At 41.5% G+C, this 6,527-nt stretch overlaps 1 long non-coding RNA gene across 1 annotated transcript in view; it reads left to right on the forward strand.

Moving 5' to 3' along the window:
• Positions 1–812, forward strand: part of LOC104870999 — a 16,463-nt gene extending 15,651 nt beyond the window's left edge. Inside the window, exon 4 of the long non-coding RNA XR_782688.1 lies at positions 326–812. This is a non-coding gene — a long non-coding RNA (uncharacterized LOC104870999). The remainder of the gene's footprint in view (positions 1–325) is intronic.
• The last annotated feature ends 5,715 nt before the right edge of the window (positions 813–6,527 follow it).

The raw sequence follows: 6,527 nt of genomic DNA on the forward strand, positions 1-6,527 counted from the left end.
AAAAAAAAAAAAAAAAAAAAAAAAAAAAGAAAAAGAAAAAGCCATCATTCATTCCTAGGAATATTAGGAATTATACAAGTATTCAATACACCTGAGAGAGTTTCCTACCCATTTGCTTTTTTGTTTTATTTTCATATGTTTAGAGTGTGTCATTTAAGAGTTTATGTTTGAAAATGTAATCTCCACTGGGAAGTATTTAGAAGGTGATTTGGTTTTATGTCATACATGCTCATTGTAGAAACTTTGGAAAATAGAAACAAAAAGAATTAAAATGATGGTTAGTTTTTTTAAAAAGAGGGTGAAACCTTAATCTGATTCTGTGTAGAGATTGGGCCGTTGGGAGGTGACGAGGACTGGATGAAGTCATTAGGACAGAATCTCCACGACAGTGTCTTCAAAAGGAAGAGCGAGAGACACCGGAAGACAGGACACACTCACATGCACACCACATCCTACTCCCTGTCTGCCGCCACGTGAGTCCCTCAAGGACCTCAGGACTCTGCCGGAAAGGAGGTCATCACTCGATGCAGCACTGGCCCTTAGACAGACCATGAGCCAAAGCGAACGTCTTTATAAAGCCACTTCGCCTCAGGTGTTTTCTTATAACAAGGAGAACTGGACTCATGCATCATCTGTCCGCCCCCGGGAAGAGCCAACACCCCAGTGAAGGGAGCTGCCTCAGCTATTTTAGTACAATAGCAGTTGAGGAGCCCTTTTGTGCAGCTAGTGCTACAAAGATAAGTCCCGGTAACCACAAGAAACCATTCTAACATACACACTGACTGCGCTACTCCGACAATGATTGAAATGTTTCCTCCCCACAGAGAGATCTGGCAATGATGAAAACTATGTGGTATTATCAGGATGAGTGTGAAATCCCCTTTGATGTTAAGCCATATTGATGAAAATAATCAAGTGCCCTACAAACCGTGTGATTCTTTTCTCTGAATCTTCTCCATAGAATCCTTACTTTCTAATAAGGAAGGTTACTCCCCACCCCGGTAGAAGAGAAAGACAGTAACCACCTGTTGAGTTAGGTAACTATATGGACTTAGTAAATACCAGAATAGTCCCATATCATGAACTAATAAAAGTAAGATTTAAAGAGAGATAGCCTATTGTAAAATCAGCAGTGAAATAATGAAGCATTCTTTTCTGTAACAGAAGCTAGCACTATGAAGTATGGAATTTATTTTAGAGGGATGGGGGATTTGGCTCAGTGGTTCCGCTGCCGGCCTTGCAAGTTCACGGGCTTAAGTTCGATCGCCAGTACAAAAAAAAAGAAAAAAGAAAAAAGACATAAGGAATTTATTTTATAACTCACCTGTAATAAGTTTGTTAGCCTCATTGTTCAAGGCCTGACAGAACATTAATAATGAAATCCTCTCTGACTTTCTGAAAGGAACAGTCTGTTAGCCATCCAACCAACCAGATAGAAAGCCACCACTATCCTTGTCCATGAAATTTAACAGGGAGAAAACTGCTCCATCTTGCCCCAATAACTTTTGCTTTGGGAGCGGGGGTATGGGGGATCGAACTCGGGTCCTTGCACATGCAAGGCAAGTGGTGGAACCACTGACCTAAGTCCCCAGCCTACCCCAAATAACTTTTGTAGATCCAGTCCAGAACGCCCATGGATCTGAAGCCAAGGACCTTTTCCATGAAGACACAATGAAATTGTATTTGTCATGAAGTGTTAAAAACATAATGAAGTGGGGAGGAGGACCTCTTCGAAACATTTTAAACGTACTTGTGGGAATTGCAAAACGGGACTGGGAAGGACAGCCTGACGGTAGGTAACTCAGAAGGAAAGGTGCCGTACTTCCAACACTAAAGAGCAGGGTACATCGGGGGCATCAGCAGCACAGCCGGGTAACCTGGGGTGATGTGTATTGGTGCCTGCAGAATCAGGAGACAGAAACCCAGTGTCAAAAACCAGAAAGAAACAAACTCTGACTCACTCAAATTTGCTAGAAGCAAGCCCACCTAACATGTGAATCTCTAACGCACCCCTCCTCCTGGCGAGGCGAGGTCCCCTGTCCACACTGCACACACCTAGCAGGGATTTCCTCTCTGGGGCCTGTGGAGTACTCTGTGTCAAGGCCAGGAAATGAAAAGAATGAAACTTGGAACCAGTACAGATAAACTCCAAAGGGCAGCTTGTCATGTGAAACATTTGCTTTGAATATACTGAAACAAAAGTGTTTTTTTTTTTTAAATCAAGGATTACATTCCCAGCTGAGCTAGAATGAAATAGCAATAACTAGAAGATGCAGCAACCCCTGGCATATAAACAACTAGGCTTCATACCCTCCTCTTGGATGTGAACAAATCAACACCAGAGACCTATCTCTTAGTCCCCCTCACTCTGGGGTTCAGTTCCAACATATTAATTTTAGAGGGACACTAAGCCTAAAGAAGGAGGAGATTAAGGTTTAATTAGGTCAAAGTGAGGGGGGAATATCATGTGAGACTCTTGTCCTTGTATGAAGAGGGAAGGATCCCAAAGATACCAGAGGGGTGTGCGCCCAGAGAAAGGCAGGCAAAGACACAGGGGAAGAAGCCAACTACTAATCAAGGGGAGAGGACTCAAGAGAAACCGAATCTGACAGCACTTTTACTGTAGATTTCAGACTCCAGAGCAATGCAAAACACAGTCCTGTTGCTTCAGCCACCATGCCCATGGCATTCTGCTATGGAAGTCCTATCAGACGGACACAGCAAATACACAGCAGGTACGACAAAACTGAGTCTTGCTAGGTGATTGTGGATTAGAACCTTGTTGGGTCTTCAACCACTAGGCTGCAAAACATAAACTCCAGTTTGTCAGACCCAGTTATGATGTGAAAGAGAACCAAAATACTTACTTACACCCGAACTGAGGCCAGAGACATGTGGCCCCAGTCAAACCCTCCCAAACACCTCCTCTCCCCTTGAGCCACTCCAGCTGAGGTCTTTGACAGTAGGAAGCCGAGATATTCCATCCCAATTCTTAACATAAATCTGATAAGCAAATAAAATAGTTACTGTTTTAATCCTCTAAAATTTGAGGTGGTTTTATTACACCACAACAGAGAAACGAAACAGAACGAACTGGAAATGAGACACTACCATGAAAAAGTATCTAAAGTATGTAAGATTGACTCGGTGATAAGACAGTACGTGTCGGCGTGTATTAGTCAGGGTTCTGCGGAGGAAAAGGAGGAACAGGACTGCTTTTAATGAACGGACCAGGCAGTTACAGGGCCCATTAAGTGTGGAACTAGTGGGAAACCTGGAGACTTCGAAAAGAACCCATGTTATTGTTTAAGTCCAAGTGCAAGACATAAACTACTAAAACTCATTCAAGAAGAAGTAAAAAACCTGGAACATCCTATGTATACTGACACTAAAATGTTGATCAAATGATCACAGACCTTTTGTTCGCAGACCACAGAACTGCTTTTCTGGTTATGTCTTCTATAATCAAAGAGAGAGAGAGAGAGAGAGAGAGAGAGAGAGAGAGAGAGACAGAGACAGAGAGAGACAGAGAGAAGGAGGAAGGAAGGAAGGAAGGAAGGAAGGAAGGAAGGAAGGAAGGAAGGAAGGAAGGAAGGAAGAAAGGAAGGAAGGAAGGAAAAAGAGAAAAGAAATTTTAAAAGCCACAATTTATAAACTAATAAGCATGACCAGGTTCAAATAAAATTTTATTTACGAAACACAGATGGATGGCCCACAGCTAGTAGTTTGTGATTCTTACCTTTTAACTGTTAATTCATTGGATAATCGCTGGATGCCTATGAGCCTGACAGTGCTTGATAAACGTACAATACTGAATCAAGCAGATTTTCAGCATCCAGAGAGCTTACGGTTTAGTCACTGACACACATAAGCAAACACAATTAAAATAGAGTAAGGAGGGCTGGGGGTGTAGCTAAGTGGCAGGAAAATCAGCATGGTGACTGTAACGATGGAGGTAATACAGTAAAAGTACTTAACCTAGATTTTTAAGGCTCAAAAAACCACCAAAGATAAGTCACCTCTAACATGAGAAATTGACCAGAAGATGTAGTCTCTCAGGAGCATAACAGTAGGTACAAAGTAGGAAGATAAGAAACCATGGGGAATTTTTTAAAAAACTGAATAAAACCTCAGTATGAGGGAAGCTGGAAAGACAAGAAGAAGCACCAAGGGAGCAGAAGGAAGCTGCCGAAACTCAGGACAGGGACAGTCGTGGTCTAGACTCCGAAGGTAAAGTGGCCCTGGCAACACGAGGGCAAGTTTACCAGATGGCTGGATGGACATGAAGGCTGAGCACGGGCGAGGAGGAAGTGAGGCCAAGGTACACGGCACTGCAGTTTGACTAAGCGGGCTGGCACAGAGCATAAAAAACGACACGTCTTCAAAATGTTAGATGACTCAGCAGGTACGGTGGACCCTCAAATTACGACCCACCTAACCTACGAACAACTTGGGTGAATTAGGTTAGCGGAAGATTCCTCTGCTTCTTGTGATCTACAGCGCGTACCCAGGTAAACATCCAGATCTCAGCCGTACTGAGTTACAACTAGCCCTTGAGAACTGATCGAGTTTGTAAGCCAAGGCTCATACATATGTTATTACTATACAATATATTATTATATCTATGTTATGTATAATGTATCATCAACAGGACCCATGTTTCATACACGTCAGGCCACTGTTCTCTGCCAACTTATGAATCCAGTGGACAATGTTAGTCTTTTCTTTCCCCATAGAAAGTGATATGTTTTTTTCTGGCAACCAGAATCGAACTCAGGACCTGGTGTGTGCCACGCAGGAGCAGTGCGATAAATCCCTGGCCCAGAAAGTGATATTTTTTTAAAGGAATGTGCTTTCTGTGATATGTCATCACCAGTGACTAGTACTGTGTTTATCACTTAGGAGTAGACTACGTCAAATTTAATAATTAGAAACCAGTGAAATACTATCCATTGCACTTTTGCATAAATAAATGACTTTTGGAAAATCTTTTTTATACCTAACTTTTTAATTCTTCAGCCTCATTATTCATCTGGATACACCAATGGATGAAGACATTCAGTATAGAAATTTAAAGATGTAAAAAAGGCTTATTATTACCTAGTTCAGCATGTTCATGTCACAGAGAAGGAAATTGCAGTGCTATTAGTGGAAGTTGCCAAATTTTTCATAGAACAGACTTAAGAAGGAAATGGGATGAAAAGACTAGCATCAATTCATCATTGGCTTAATTTTTGCACAAGATCAGGAAATGTGAATTGTCTTTGTGATGAAGTCATGGGTGGGCTGGTCTGCGTGTGTGCCTGCGTGGTGGAGGGGAAATGCCAGTGGAAACAAGAAAAAGGGGGAAAATGCCCCAAATTTCACCTTGAATCTCTAGGGAGTGGATAACTTCTTTCACTTTGGCTTGATTTGGGAAACAATTTCATGTGATTTAATTTGATACCAGAAAACTTTTAGGTTCTGCCACTGTAACATGATCTTTCTACAAAGTCACAGAAGCAAAATTACTACGTAAATAATAATTTAGGAAGACAACTGAAGTGTTATTAACTTGAACGTGATGGCAGAGAAAAGGCTACAAAGGCTACAAACGGGGTAGGCTGGCAGTTAGGTAACAAAAACCTGAATCATGTGGCCAGACTCGTAGGCTATCTTTCGGGTACATACAAACCAAAGAATTTTAATCTATTCCGTTAAAGCCAAAAAGGAAATACTGTTGGCTCTCAGTGTTATGTTATAAATGAATGGACAATGGATTTCAAGAATATAGTACTGAGTAAGAATGGACTCGTCACAGTGAAACCACAATATCCTTGGCACTGACTAAATGGTTTTTACTGGCTCCATGTGACCTCTGAAAGGTGATTCCTGCCACCGCCAAAGCAGGCATAGCAGATGGAGCAGGAACAAGGGTAGAACAGTGGGCTCCTCGGAATGGAGCAAATAAAAGTCACGGCAAATCTGAGCCATGTGAAAGAATGCTCTTCTAAACCTAACAGACGGTATGAGTTCATATGATTCCCGGATCCTGCAGAGGAATTATATGAAGGAATAAAATGTCGGTTCGATGTGAATCTCAGTATTAATCATATTCACTGTAATACTAATTAGAATCTGGACAGCACTAAAATATAATTTTAATACCATAACTAAAAACTTGGAAAAGAAAGAACCTGAGCTATGAGCTATTCTTTCTAAAGTGAAGTAAGTGTATTCCAGTAACAAAAGCAGGAAATGTCCTCTTCAGTCACGTACGTTCTAGAATTTCTAAGAAAAAAAGAAAACCTGAACTCAAGACCATATTCAGAATTGGAGAATATAGGAATAGGAGGTGATTCATCAGTTGAAAGTTTCCAGAAGCCAACTTTGACCAAAGCGCATTCCATTGTGAACACGGATCTCTGACGAATCGGAATTAATCTGCGACTGGAGGAGCGATGGCCACCTCTCCCCGAATCACCAGAAAAGTAGTTCGGGATATTCATTCATTTGCATGTGAGTTTCAACATTTAGAAAACTACTTT

Source organism: Fukomys damarensis, unplaced genomic scaffold (assembly GCF_012274545.1).
Source record: "Fukomys damarensis isolate Sample0158 unplaced genomic scaffold, DMR_v1.0_HiC HiC_scaffold_26, whole genome shotgun sequence".
NCBI lineage: Eukaryota > Metazoa > Chordata > Mammalia > Rodentia > Bathyergidae > Fukomys > Fukomys damarensis.